The sequence below is a fragment of the Eptesicus fuscus genome, chromosome 9 (genome assembly GCF_027574615.1).
Source record: "Eptesicus fuscus isolate TK198812 chromosome 9, DD_ASM_mEF_20220401, whole genome shotgun sequence".
Lineage (NCBI taxonomy): Eukaryota > Metazoa > Chordata > Mammalia > Chiroptera > Vespertilionidae > Eptesicus > Eptesicus fuscus.
Window position 1 is genome coordinate 90,479,405 of NC_072481.1, and position 13,002 is coordinate 90,492,406.

The 13,002-nt window shown below is 38.8% G+C and overlaps 1 protein-coding gene across 5 annotated transcripts in view; it reads right to left on the reverse strand.

The window, feature by feature from the left end:
• FARS2 (phenylalanyl-tRNA synthetase 2, mitochondrial) overlaps positions 1-13,002 on the reverse strand; it is a 571,059-nt gene that overhangs the window by 455,819 nt on the left and 102,238 nt on the right. For 2 of the 5 annotated variants that reach the window (XM_054721517.1, XM_054721513.1), the window contains exon 1: positions 3,542-3,604. The exons of the other annotated variants lie outside the window; for them this stretch is intronic. The gene's annotated coding sequence lies outside the window, so the exon portion shown is untranslated. Of the gene's footprint in view, positions 1-3,541; positions 3,605-13,002 lie in introns of those variants that run through there. 5 annotated transcript variants of the gene reach the window in all.

Here is a 13,002-nt window from a genome sequence, read left to right on the forward strand (position 1 = left end):
AATGCTGTTTCTGCATCAATTGATATGACTATGTGATTTTTATCTCTCAATTTGTTTATGTGATGTATCCTGTTATTGATTTGCGGATATTATACCATCCTTGCATCCCTGGGATAAATCCTACTTGGTCATGGTGTATGAACTCCTGGATCTGATTTGCTAGAATTTTGTTCAGAATTTTAGCATCTATGTTCATGAGGGATATTGGTCTGTAATTCTCTTTCATTGTGTTGTCTTTATCTGGTTTTGGTATTAGGGTGATGCTGGCTTCATAGAATGAGCTTGGAAGTGTTCCTTTCTCTTGAATTTTTTGGAATAGTCTGAGGAAGATAGGTTTTAGTTCTTCCTTGAATGTTTGGTTAAACTCCCCTGTGAAGCCGTCTGGCCCCGGGCTTTTGTTTGCTGGAAGCTTTTGGATGACTGCTTCAATTTCTTCCATAGTTACTGGCCTATTGAGATGTGTAGATTCTACCTGATTGAGTTTTGGAAGGTTGTATTTTTCTAGGAATATGTCCATTTCCTCCAGGTTGTCTAGTTTGTTGGAATAGAGTTGTTCATAGTATTTTTTTAATAATCCTTTGTAATTCTGTGGGTCTGTTGTTATTTCACCTCTTTCATTTCTGATTTTATTTGGGTCCTCTCTCTTTGCTTCTTGGTGAGTCTGGCTAGAGGTTCATCAATGTTGTTTATTCTTTGAAAGAATATTGATTGGTGTGTGTTTTTTGTATTTTGGGTGGGTTTTTTGTTTGTTTGTTTTGTCTCTATGTCATTTATTTCTGCTCTGATCTTTATTATCTCCTTCCTTCTGCTCACTCTGGGCTTTTCTTGTTACTCTCTTTCTAATTCTTTAACCCTTTGCACTCGCTTGCTTTTTTCTCGATTCCTTTATTCTACTCGGGATTTAATTTTTTAAATACCCCAGATTTTACAAAGCGCGGCAGTAGAATAAAAAAACTGGAGTTTATTTTCACACAAACTTATTTATTTGGATTTTTTTATATTTCAAATTATTGATACATTCAAAGAGTATAAAAAGAGCTGTTACTGATGCTAACCGTGTCGAGTCACACTCGACATCCGAGTGCAAAATGTTAAGTTGTAGAGTTAGATGATATACTACCATTTTTTCTTGTTTTTTTGAGGTAGGCCTGTAGACCTATAAACCTCCCTCTCAGGACTGCTTTCATTGTGTCCCATAGATTTTGGATTGTTGTGTTTTTATGGTCATTAGTTTCCAGGATGTTTTTAATTTCTTCTTTGATCTCTTTGGTAAGCCAATCATTGTTTAATAGCATGCTATTCAGCTTCCACGTGTTTGAATTTTTAAATTGTTTTTATTGTAGTTTATTTCTAATATTATGCCATTGTGGTCTGAGAAGATGCTTGATACGATTTCAATCTTCTTGAATTTGGGGAGACTTTGCTTGTGACCCTATATGTGGTCTATTTTTGAAAATGTCCCATTGAGAAGAATGTGTATTCCATGGCTCTGGGGTGAAATGTTGTGAAGATGTCAATTAAGTCCATCTGATCTAGTGAGTCATTTGCCATTGCTGTTTCTTTGCTGATTTTTTGTCTAGAGGATTTATCAAGTGATGTCAATGGTATATTAAAGTCCCCTCATATGATTGTATTGTTGTCGAGCTCTCCCTTGATATCTTCCAGGAGTTTTTTTAATTTGGGTGCTCCTGCATTGGATGTATATATGTTTATCAGGGTTCTATCCTCTTTTTGTAACGATCCATTTAATATTATGAAGTGGCCTTCCTTTCTTGTTATGGCCTTCACTTTGAGGTCTATTTTGTCAGCTTTTTTTTTCATTTTCATTTGCCTGAAAGATATTTTTCCATCCCTTCACTTTCAGTCTGTGTGAGTCCCTTGTTCTGAGGTGGGTCTCTTGTAGACAGCATATATATGGGTCATAGTTTTTTTTATCCATTCAGCCAGTCTATGTCATTTAATTGGAGCATTTAGTACATTTATGTTTCAATTTATTATTGATAGGTACTTGTTTAGGCTACAGAATATTTGCCTTACCTAAATCAAAGGAGAGAGAGATGCCAAGAACATAGTTGAAACTTGGTCAAATAGGGCAAATTTCTTACAAATTAAAATGCACAAGCCCAGCTCCTGGCCCTGGTGACCCCAGCCAGAGTTCTTTCAAATTGCTAGGAAGATTATAATAGAAAAATCCACATGCAAATGAAGTCAGTCCTCTGAGAGAAGGCCACACATTACCTAGCTAGCTGTGCCTTGGAGAATAATGGGGAGGAAGGGTATGCTGAAAGGGGTTTTGTGCAACACAAGATGAATAAAATTGCTAAGAGTTCAGCTTCTATATGCAGAAGAACAGAAGATACAGTTTCTACATCTGGAACTAGCTGGAAAACTTATTTCCTGCTGTCTATTTGAAATCAATTTAAATAAACTAGATGTTTAAAATAGAAATATTCACACTTCCATGCCAAATGAACCTAGTAGTAATTATCTATGGACATGTATCTCTCTCCCAACAGAAAATAACTAACATAGGATGAAATGGACACTGTATTATGAAATCATTAACTTCCAGCAACATGAAATGCCTGGGAGAACATTTTAACACAGTTGTACTAAGAGATTCCTATACTCTGCTTGAGTTTTGTCCACTGTGGACGAAAAAAGGCCACATGCTAACCTGACAAGCTCAGAGAAGCTCATGGCTGCCTTATTAACTCAGAGACCTAAAGTAAACACATAGGATGATCTGAAATTCAAACTTTTTAACTAAAAACAGTTTATAGCAGGTAGTCATGTCAGAATCTTCCCTGACAAAAGTCAATCTTTACCTTAACTAAGCCTGTCTATTGACTTTTGCATCTAAGATAACATACCTTTGGACTGTTGGGATTACTTCCCTTTTCCAGACCTTTTAGGGCACAACTAATGATGCACTAGAGCAGAGACTACAAATCCTCTCATTGTTATTTTTATGTGTTAATTATCGACTATTAACTAACCTGTACCCACCTATGTAAAAAACGTAACATTTTACTTTTTGTACAATCCCAGAGGACCCTTCCCCCAACCCCTATTCTCCCCTCCCACCCCACATCCACTAATTTGCTTTCTCCTACCTCCCTAATCTATCACCAATGAATTTCATGTACTCCACTTATGTCTTCTCTTTTGATTGTAATGTATAAAAAAAGGTGCAAAACTCCCATTCTCCTGGACTTTATCTCAATCCTTTGAGATTTTACTCCCAGCAATTGTGGACAGTTTAGCACAAATAAACTCACAAAAATCCTCTAGAGGTTTGAATGTTTCTAATGTTGACACCACTTAAACACAAATTCTTCTTCTTCACAGCAGCTGTGTACCTAACTCCTAGAAATAATTGTAGACTCTGATAACAACAACCTTGTTTTTCTACCGTAAGTACTTTAGCAGAGACTAAAGTGAATACATTATTTTCTCTAAGGATTCATTAAGATGTGTTTTTCTGATTGATTCTGGAGCATATAAGTAACAAAAAGAAACCTCCCCCCAAGGCAGGAACCTGCAGCTCCAGCACACAAGAGGGTCTACAGCTCAGAAATACCAGCAGCTCCTGACCATTCACAAAATTCCTTTGAATGTAAATAAATTAATGTAAGTAATGTTTATCTCAAATTACTATTTATCCATCATTGATTTCAACAACATATTTTAAGGCATGGCTTAAAGTCACCAGCAAGAAATTGGCACTGAGCTTCTGCCTGGGACACATGGGTTCCACAAGCTGGCAAAGGCCCAGTGGTAATATAAATGAGTACACCATTTGTAAAGACAATTATGCAAGAACTTGGCAGCTGCACATAGAGGGCAAGCCCAGAAAAAGACAGTGCCAGAGTAGACAGATCAGAGAGCCAGAGAAATTCCTTAACATGTCAATCTTCTTTTGTAATAGTTACCTTTTGGGTAGATAATATCTTTTATTTAAATTAAGTGTAAGTGGGAAAAAAGAGCAGGGAAAACAACTCTAAACACAATCATTATTTGAATATAGAATGCCATGTTCCCATTCAGAACAGATGTCTTTTCATCACTATAATTCAGTTGAGAAATGACTATCATAACTAGTCTTTGCTAAGAAACGCCATATTTTTAAGAATGAAAAATTTGAAAATGTCCTGTCATACCAGAAGCTTCTTAATTGTCAAGAATAGAGGAATACTCAAGAGAAATGTATCTTGTGATGGACACCAAAATAAATGGAAAACTACAACTTGAAAAAAAATTTTTAAAACACACAAGTCATTATACCCAGTTCCAAGAGAAATCAGTTTTGCTGTCATATGCCCAAAGGTTAAAATCTGTAATTAAACAAATGCATGACGGAATGACTGCAGACCAAAGACCCTCCAAAATTAATTTGAAGATTGATTAATAAGTATCTAAAGATACCATCATATTGGAATTATAGGTGGACTGGACTCCCAACCACACTTTCACACTGTCACTTAATATATAATCAGTTTTAAATTAAGCTCATGTTACCAAAATCCTTTAGTATCAATGAATCTTTCTTAAATATGCCAGGGGGAAAAATTCCTTTCAATGCATGTATAAGTAAATCACACACACACACACACACACACATACACACACACAATAAAAATACCAAATTCATCCTTTACTTTTTACCATCACCTCAAAGTCAAGAGAAACATCAAAACTGCTAAACTCAACTTAGGTCAACCTACTAGTCCTCAACTATTTTTGTTTTTAATGAAAGGTATTTATTATAGTTCTATATAGTTCATATTTGGAGAATGACATAATTAATTATCCCCTAAATTCAGCATTTAAATTAATTGTATAATAACCTTATTAATATATATGTGCATAACAGTCTTAAAATAAAAGATATTCAGCTAATGAAAAAAATAAAGTTTTCACCCATTAATAATTTAGTAAGCTAGGTGACTATGGCAAGTAAAATTAAAAATTGTTTTAAATCATTAAACTGCATATTAAAAACTATTTTAGGCAATTAGAAATATTACTTTATATAGAAGAAACAGCCTCCAGGTTATAAATTCTTTTTCTCCTAAATAAACTTATTTTATCTAAGATTCTTCAAATAAAGTCACTCTATATTAAGTCCTGGATTCTTGGCTACAGTGGAGAAAAGAGTAAATGACAGCACACAGAAACCTCGCCAGTCCTTAGTTTATTAATTAGAGCCTAAAAGCCTTAACCTTTTGCACTCGGATGTCGAGTGTGACTCGACACGGTTAGCATCTGTAGCAGCAGAAAAAAGCAAGCAAGTGCAAAGGGTTAAAAATGTCTCTACCTACAAATAGTGATGTGACATCACTGCCTCTCTGAAGCCTTTTCTTTATTCTTATTTTTATTGTTTCTTTCATTTAATCCTCATGAAAACACTGTGAAAGACAAACTAATTTGCCCAAAGCCATGCCTACTGCCCGAAAGTACTGAATGACAGCATCAGGATTCAAGCCTGGCTCTTGCCTGGTCCCAATTTGTCCCTGCCATTTCCTTTGCTTGCCTGTCCTGATAAATACCAGCCTACGTTGGTTTTTCAATAGATATAGTCCTAATACATTCCTGGGGAATTTTTCAAAATTGACATGATTCATCATTCTCAGATATTTTATCCCTATAAAACTATTTCTTATTTCCCATACTCTCTTCAGACAGAATTGACCCACCTCTTCTTTCTTCCCAGCTGTTTCCTATGCATGCACATTTCACTCGTGCACACAAAATGCTCACTGCACTCACCACTTAGCATGCTAATCTATTTTCTAGGTCTTAAGCTACTGGAGGACAGAAACAATGATTTTGTCCTTAAAAGGAATGTGGTTCTTATTCAAAAGGACTAAAACCTCATTACAAACATCTATGTATATATTTCTACATTACTGTTTCACTAAGAAAAGATGCCATTAACTAACTCACAGTGACATTTCCACTGCTCAAGCCTCTCCCCACAGCAGATCTAATGATAAAGTTGCTAGTATAGCACTGAAGTTCATTTAGCAAGTCACAAGGCTGGAAGTCAAATAATACTCTTTAATTCTCAATTCAGAGAAGGTTGGTATGTGCATGCTAAATCATATTCTTAACATATTGGCCTGATGGCAGAAGAGCAAAATTTAGGCCCATATACGAGGGTTCCATTAACTCCCATCAGCCCCAATCAGTCCCAATCGTATTAAAATTCACCTTTAAAAAGAAATAGCTCTGCATTTCTCTATAAGCTTTGTAAATTCTAAGGATTAGCCTGTAAGTGAAAGCATTTCATTGAAAATATATAGGAAATGAAAATAATAACATGTATAGTCAATTCTCTTTATTCATGGTAGTTATAATTTATAACATCTGAGAACACTGAATTAGTGATACTAAACCACTGCTTCTAGGGGAAATATTGAGTTAGTTTTCCTGAGCCTATGGTCACATTTTTGTCAACTAATCAACATATAACCTTATTTTATGTATGTTTCTCTTTAAAGACATTCTATTTAATATATACTGCTGATCAATTAACATTGAACTTAACTCACAGCCAACAGCACCATGACTCATGCTTGAATGAAGCTTATCTAAACCAGGTATTTTCTCCATGAGGCACATCACAGCTTTCTTGCACTTAGGAACACTAGACAGCACTTCAGCACTACCCTTGGGAGCCATTTTAAACAGCAAAATCACCAACAAAAAGCACAAAATGCAGAAAACATAGCACTAAATAGAAAAAAAAGATACCTGTTTACAGTATGAGAACTGAAACAAGAAGGCAACCTCAGGTCAGACCCTCAGGTGTAGGGAGAACCAAAATCTTTGATGCTCTGTGCATGTCCTCAAATGACCTTGAAAGCCCCACAAATATTTGAGATTACAAATAAATTTTTGCAATTAAGCGAATTCACAAATACAGAGTCCATAAGCATTATATAAGGATTACTTGCATGGTAATAGCGATGCCTCCCTGGAAGGGAACTGAATGGCTAGGTGACAGAGATGGGAGAAAAACTTATTTTTTCACACATAAATATTAAATCTTTTATTATGGGGTGTGTGTGTGTGTGTGTGTGTGTGTGTGTGTGTGTGTGATTGAAAATGTCATGACTTTGCTCAGAGAAAATAGCATTATACATATTAACAATCTAAAAAAAGTAATATTAAACTTTGGGTTAAAATAGTAAAAAGACAGAAGAAATAAAATTAAGACTAAAGAATGAAAGTAGAAACAAATACATTCAAAACTGGAGAATCACAACTATTTGGAGTTTCTCTACATTGACAAAGCTGAGCATTGACTCATAAAAGGGAACGGCACAGAGAATTATTTAAAAGCAAAAAAATCCCATTGGGACCTTAAGCTCTCAATTCCCACCAAAGTTCTCATTTTGTATCAGGAACATTAAACTTACTATGTTAAACAATACTTAGAATCATTCTGTACATTAGTTTTCAGCAATATCAACATCAATAGAGTAGCTGTTAGAAGTAAATTCTCAGGCCCAACCCTAGACCCAAGAAATAGGGACTCCGGGCCGGGGCGGCAGTCTATGCCTTAAGGAGCTTTGAGAGGGAGAAGAACAGAGAGTTTGCAACATCAATGAGAGAGGAACATCCATCGGCTGCCTCCTACAGGCCCCACAGTGGGGACCAAGCGCCCAACTTAGGCATATGCCCTGACTGGGAATCAAACTGATGCCCTCTTGGTTCCTAAGTTAATGCTCAAGCACTGAGCCACACCAGCCATGCTGTTTCCATTTCTCTGGAATAAATGCACAAGAATACAATTGCTAGGTTACATGTTAAGTTTTATAAGAAACTGCCAAACTGTTTTCTGGAGTTGCTGTATCTTTTACTTTCCACCAACAATGTATGAGTAACCTAGCTTCTCTACATCCTCACCAACATTTGGGGTTGTCACTATATTTTATTTTAGCCACTCTGATAGGTGTGTAGTGATATCTCATTGTGGTTTAAATTTGCATTTTCCTAATAAGGACTAATGGTAAACATCTCTTTATGAGTTTCTTAATCGTCATCTTTGACGAAATGACCATTCATGTTTTTTGTCCATTTTCTAAATGAACTACTTTTGTTTGTTTTACTGTTGATATGTTCTAATTGCTGGTCCTTAATCAAATATGTACTTTGCAAATATTTTCTCCCAGTTTTGTAGTTTATCTTTTCATCCTCCTAACAGAGTCTTTAGCAGAGCAAAAATCTATCATTTGATGAGGTCCAATTGATCAATATTTTCTCTTATGGATCATGCTTAAAATGTCAAGTGTAAAATCTATTTCCCAAGATCTGGATTCCAAAATTTTCTTTTTTTTCCCTAAAGTATTCATACTTTTACATTTTACATTTAAGTCCATGATCCATTTTCAATTAACTTTGATATAAGGTGTAAGGGTTAGACGAAATGTTATTGTTTTGCCAATGGATGTCGAATTGTACAGCACCAATTTTTTAAAAGGCTAGCCTTCCTCCACTGAATTTCATTTTCTGGATTCTCTAGTCCATGTCTATCCCTCCACCAATACCACACAGCCTAAGTTCACTGCAGATATAGTAGGCTTTAATATCAGGTAGAGTGATTTCACAGACTTTATTCTTTTTCAAGATTATTTTAAGTACTAGAGGCCCAGTGCATGAAAATTCATACACTGGAGAGGGGTCCCGCAGCCCGGCCTGCCCCCTCTCACAGTCCGGGAGCCCTCAGGGGCAGGAGGCGACCTGGCGATCAGGGGAAAGCGATGCCCCATCACCCCTCTGCTGCTGCCACAGCCAGCAGCGCAAGCCTCAGCTGGCCCTGGTTGCCTGAGCCTCGGGCGGCTCTGGGCAGCTGCGCAGCCACCATCTGAGGCTTGCCTGCACCTCAGGCCAGACCTGGATGGCTGGGGGTCTGAGGAGACTGGGGGACTCCAGAGGCAGCCACACGCCTGCCGCCCCAGCAGGGCTGAGGGGTCTGGGCACCACCATCGTGTAGCTATAGGCACCGCCATCTTTGAGGCCGTGGCAATCATTTAGCATATTCCCACCTTATTGGCTGTGGGTGCTGCCATCTTTGAGGGCATGGCAGTCAATTAACATATTCCCGAGTGGGGGGTTGGGGAGTAAAGGGAGGATGAAGACATATATGTAATACCTTAATCAATAAAGAAATTTAAAAAGAAATTAGTATATTCCCTCCTTATTGGCTGTGGGCGCCACCATCTTTGAGGGCGGGGAAGTCAATTAGCATATTCCCTCCTTATTGGCTGTGGGCACCACCATCTTTGCAACAGCGTGAGGGTCAATTAGCATATTCCTTCTTTATTAGATAGGATTCTAGTACATGTGCCTTATCATATAAATTTTAGAAGCTTATGTATATATATATTTAAAAAACAGCCTTGCTGATTCCTTACAGTAGAAAAGGAGGAAAAAGAAAAAGGAATTACTTTACCATGGAGAAAATCGGAAAACACTACCTCACCCAGGTAATCAAAGTCAACATTTACAGTAATAAGCTATGTGGGTAATATGTACCCACTAGAGGCCCAGGGCACGAAATTCGTACAAGGGGTGTGTGTGTGTGTCCCTCAGCCCAGCCTGCACCCTCTCCAATCTAGGACCCCTCGAGGAATGTCCGACTGCCGTTTAGGCCCGATCCCAGTGGACATCCATCTCACAATCCAGGACTGCTGGCTCCCAACTGCTTTCCTGCCTCCCTGCCTGACTGTTTGCCCTAACCGCTTCTGCCTGCCAGCCTGATCACCCCCTAATCACTCCCCTGCCAGCCTGATCGACGCCTAACTGCTCCCCTGCTGGCCTGGTCGCCCCTAACTGCCCTCCCCTGCTGGCCCGGTCGCCCCCTAACTGCTCCCCTGCTGGCCTGGTCGCCCCTAACTGCCCTCCCCTGCTGGCCTGGGTCCCCCCCAACTGCATTTCCCTTCAGGCCTGGTCACCCCCAACTGCCCTCCCCTGCAGGCCTGGGTCCCGCCCCCACCAACTGCACTCCCCTGCAGGCCTGGTTGCCGCCAACTGCCCTCCTCTGCCAGCCTGGTCACCCCTAACTGCCCTCCCCTGCAGGCCTCATCTCCCCCAACTGCCCTCCCTTACAAGCCTAGTCACACAAACTGCCCTCCTCTGCTGGCCAATCACCCCTAACTGCTCTCCCCTGCTGGCCTGATCGCACACAACTGCCCTCCCCTGCAGGCCATCTTGTGGTGGCCATCTTGTGTCCACATGGGGGCGGCGATCTTGTATGTTGGAGTGATGGTCAATTTGCAAATTTCTCTTTTATTAGATAGGATTATACAACGTGATGAAAATGACCTTTAATCACTGTGTGTGTTCTCCAGAAAAACATATCACCCTAGACTAATCATAAGAAAAATACTACACAAGTCCCAGTTGAGGGACATTCTACAAAATACTTTATAGGTATTCTTCAGAACTATCAAGGTCATCGAACACAAGAAAAGTCAACCTGTTACAGCCCAGAACAAAATAACTAAATGTACCAGAAAATCTTGAATAGGATTCTAGAACAGAAATAGGGCATTATGTAAAAATAATTAATAAGGAAATCTAAATTAGTTAATAATGTATCAATATTGGTTCATCAATTTTAACCAACAGATCATACTTAATGTAAGAAGTCAATCACAGGAGAAACTCTATTATCCTCCCAATTTTCTGTATCTAAAACTTTCATAAATATATATATATCTTACCTAATAATAGACAAACATGTAAATTGAACGTACCTCCGCTACACCACCATCCAATCAGGAGTGATATGCAAATTAACCGAACAAAGATGGAGGTTAATTTGCATACATAGGCACTAAGTGACTGGGGCAGGACGCTTGCATCGTCGCCATGGCGACAAAACGGGTGTTCCGCCCCACCCCCGGTCTCTCAGGGCCTCTGGGCAGCGCGGGAAGGCGGGGCTGGAGCAGAAAGAGGTGGCTCCCAGAGCGTAAAGAGGCGGCTCCAGGGCCTGAGCAGAAAGGGACTGGGACAGAGTGGAAAGGCAGTGCTGGCAGCCAGGGAAAGGAAAGCCCATTCTAGCACAAATCTTCATGCATCGGGCTCCTAATACATATATATATATTTTTTTTTTCTCTCAATTTTGCAGACCTCGATTTAATGGACAAAATTTCCAGTCCACATATCATATGTAAAAATTAACACCCTGTTAATTTTAAAATGCTTTTAACCAAGATTTGCTTATAATTAAGTTAGGTTATTTTTTGTTATTAATTCACTGCTATTTTTAACAAATTTTAATGAATAGGACATATATTCAAAAAAAAAACTCTAATCATTTCAACACATAAATAAACATTACATACTAGAGGCCGGTGCATGAATTCGTTACATGGTGAGGCCCAGCCAGCCTGCCCTGATGGGGGCCATCGGGGACGGGCCAATGGGGGGGGAGAGGACGCAGGAGGTTGGCCAGCCCCACCCCCAATCCGGGTGAGGAGGGCCAATCGGGGGTAAGGCCAGCTGGCGGGAGAGGCCACGGGGTGAGGCCAATCGGGGTGGGGGTACTGATCAGGGGCAGGGATGTCCGGGGGAGGGGCCGCAAGAGGTTGGGGGGGTCCAATTAGGGCCCTGACCGGGCCAGTTGGCCGCCACAGTGCCCATCACAGCAATTAGTCATTCCGGTCATTCTGTCATTCCGGTCGCTTGGCTTTTATATATATAGATATACAACTATAGTCTACATATTTAAATCCAAGAGTCACCACACATAAATAATGTTCAGAGAATGATTAGCACATGGTCACAATGCAACCTGTGTGGTAACTGGTTCTGCTGTCAGGTGGAGTGACTTATTGCAGCAGTTTTATAGAGTGCTGGCCAATGTTCCCACGTGCGTTAAGCCATACTCCAGCCATGTACATTTGTTTACTTGTGGTGACTAGTGAGTGCACGCATTTACTGGACCTATTCAGTATAAATTTAAAATTACTGGAATACATAAAGTAAACTTTTCTGTGAAATTAAATTTTTCATACATAATTAATTATAATGACATAAACGTGTCTACACAAGTAAAAACAGGTAAACTATTGTCAATTTTTTAACATACACATTCAGAAGACCTACTTTATTATATAATGAACTTTTGGCTTTAACAGACACTCCATCCCCCAAATTAGTCCGTTATATCGAGATTTTACTGTACATATATATCTCTAAACAGACAAGTGATTGAAGATTTAAATTTAATAAGATTAATAATTTTTACTACTTCATCAAAGATGTTTTTAAGTGAAAACAAATATCTTGCTGGGATTTTCATTGCATTAAATTTATACATCAATTTAGAAATCAACTCACTATGTTGATTTCTACAATCTGTGAGCACAGTACGTCTCTCCATTTATTTAGGTCTTCTTTGATTTCATTCATCAGCATTTTATACTCCGGCATACAAATCCTATACATATTTTATTAAATACTAGAGGCCCGGTGCATGAAATTCTTGCACTGGTAGGGTTCCAAGGCCTGGCAGACAATCAGGGCCTATCGAGGCCTCACAGCTGCAGGACAGGACCTTCTTTAGTTCTGCGCCACCCTGGTGGTCAGTGCACGTCATAGCAAGCAATTGAACTCCTGGTCTCCGGGTTGAATTCCCAAGGGGACAATTTGCATATTAGCCTTTTATATGCATAGATATTCCTAAGTATTTCATTATCTTGAGAGTGAATGTAACTATTTTTGTTTTTGTGAATTTGGTCCCCAGATGTTCATTATTAGTATACAGAAATGCAATAAATTTTTATTTGTTAACATTATACCCTGTAACCTTGCAGAATTCACTTATTAGTTTAGGAATATATTTAGTTTGGGGTATATTCCTTGGGATTTTCTGTGTAAACAATAATATCATTTACAAATAGGGATACTTTTATTTCTTCCTTTCCAATCTGAGTGCCTTTGATTTCTTTTTCTTGCCATATTTCAGTAGCTAGAACTTCCAAT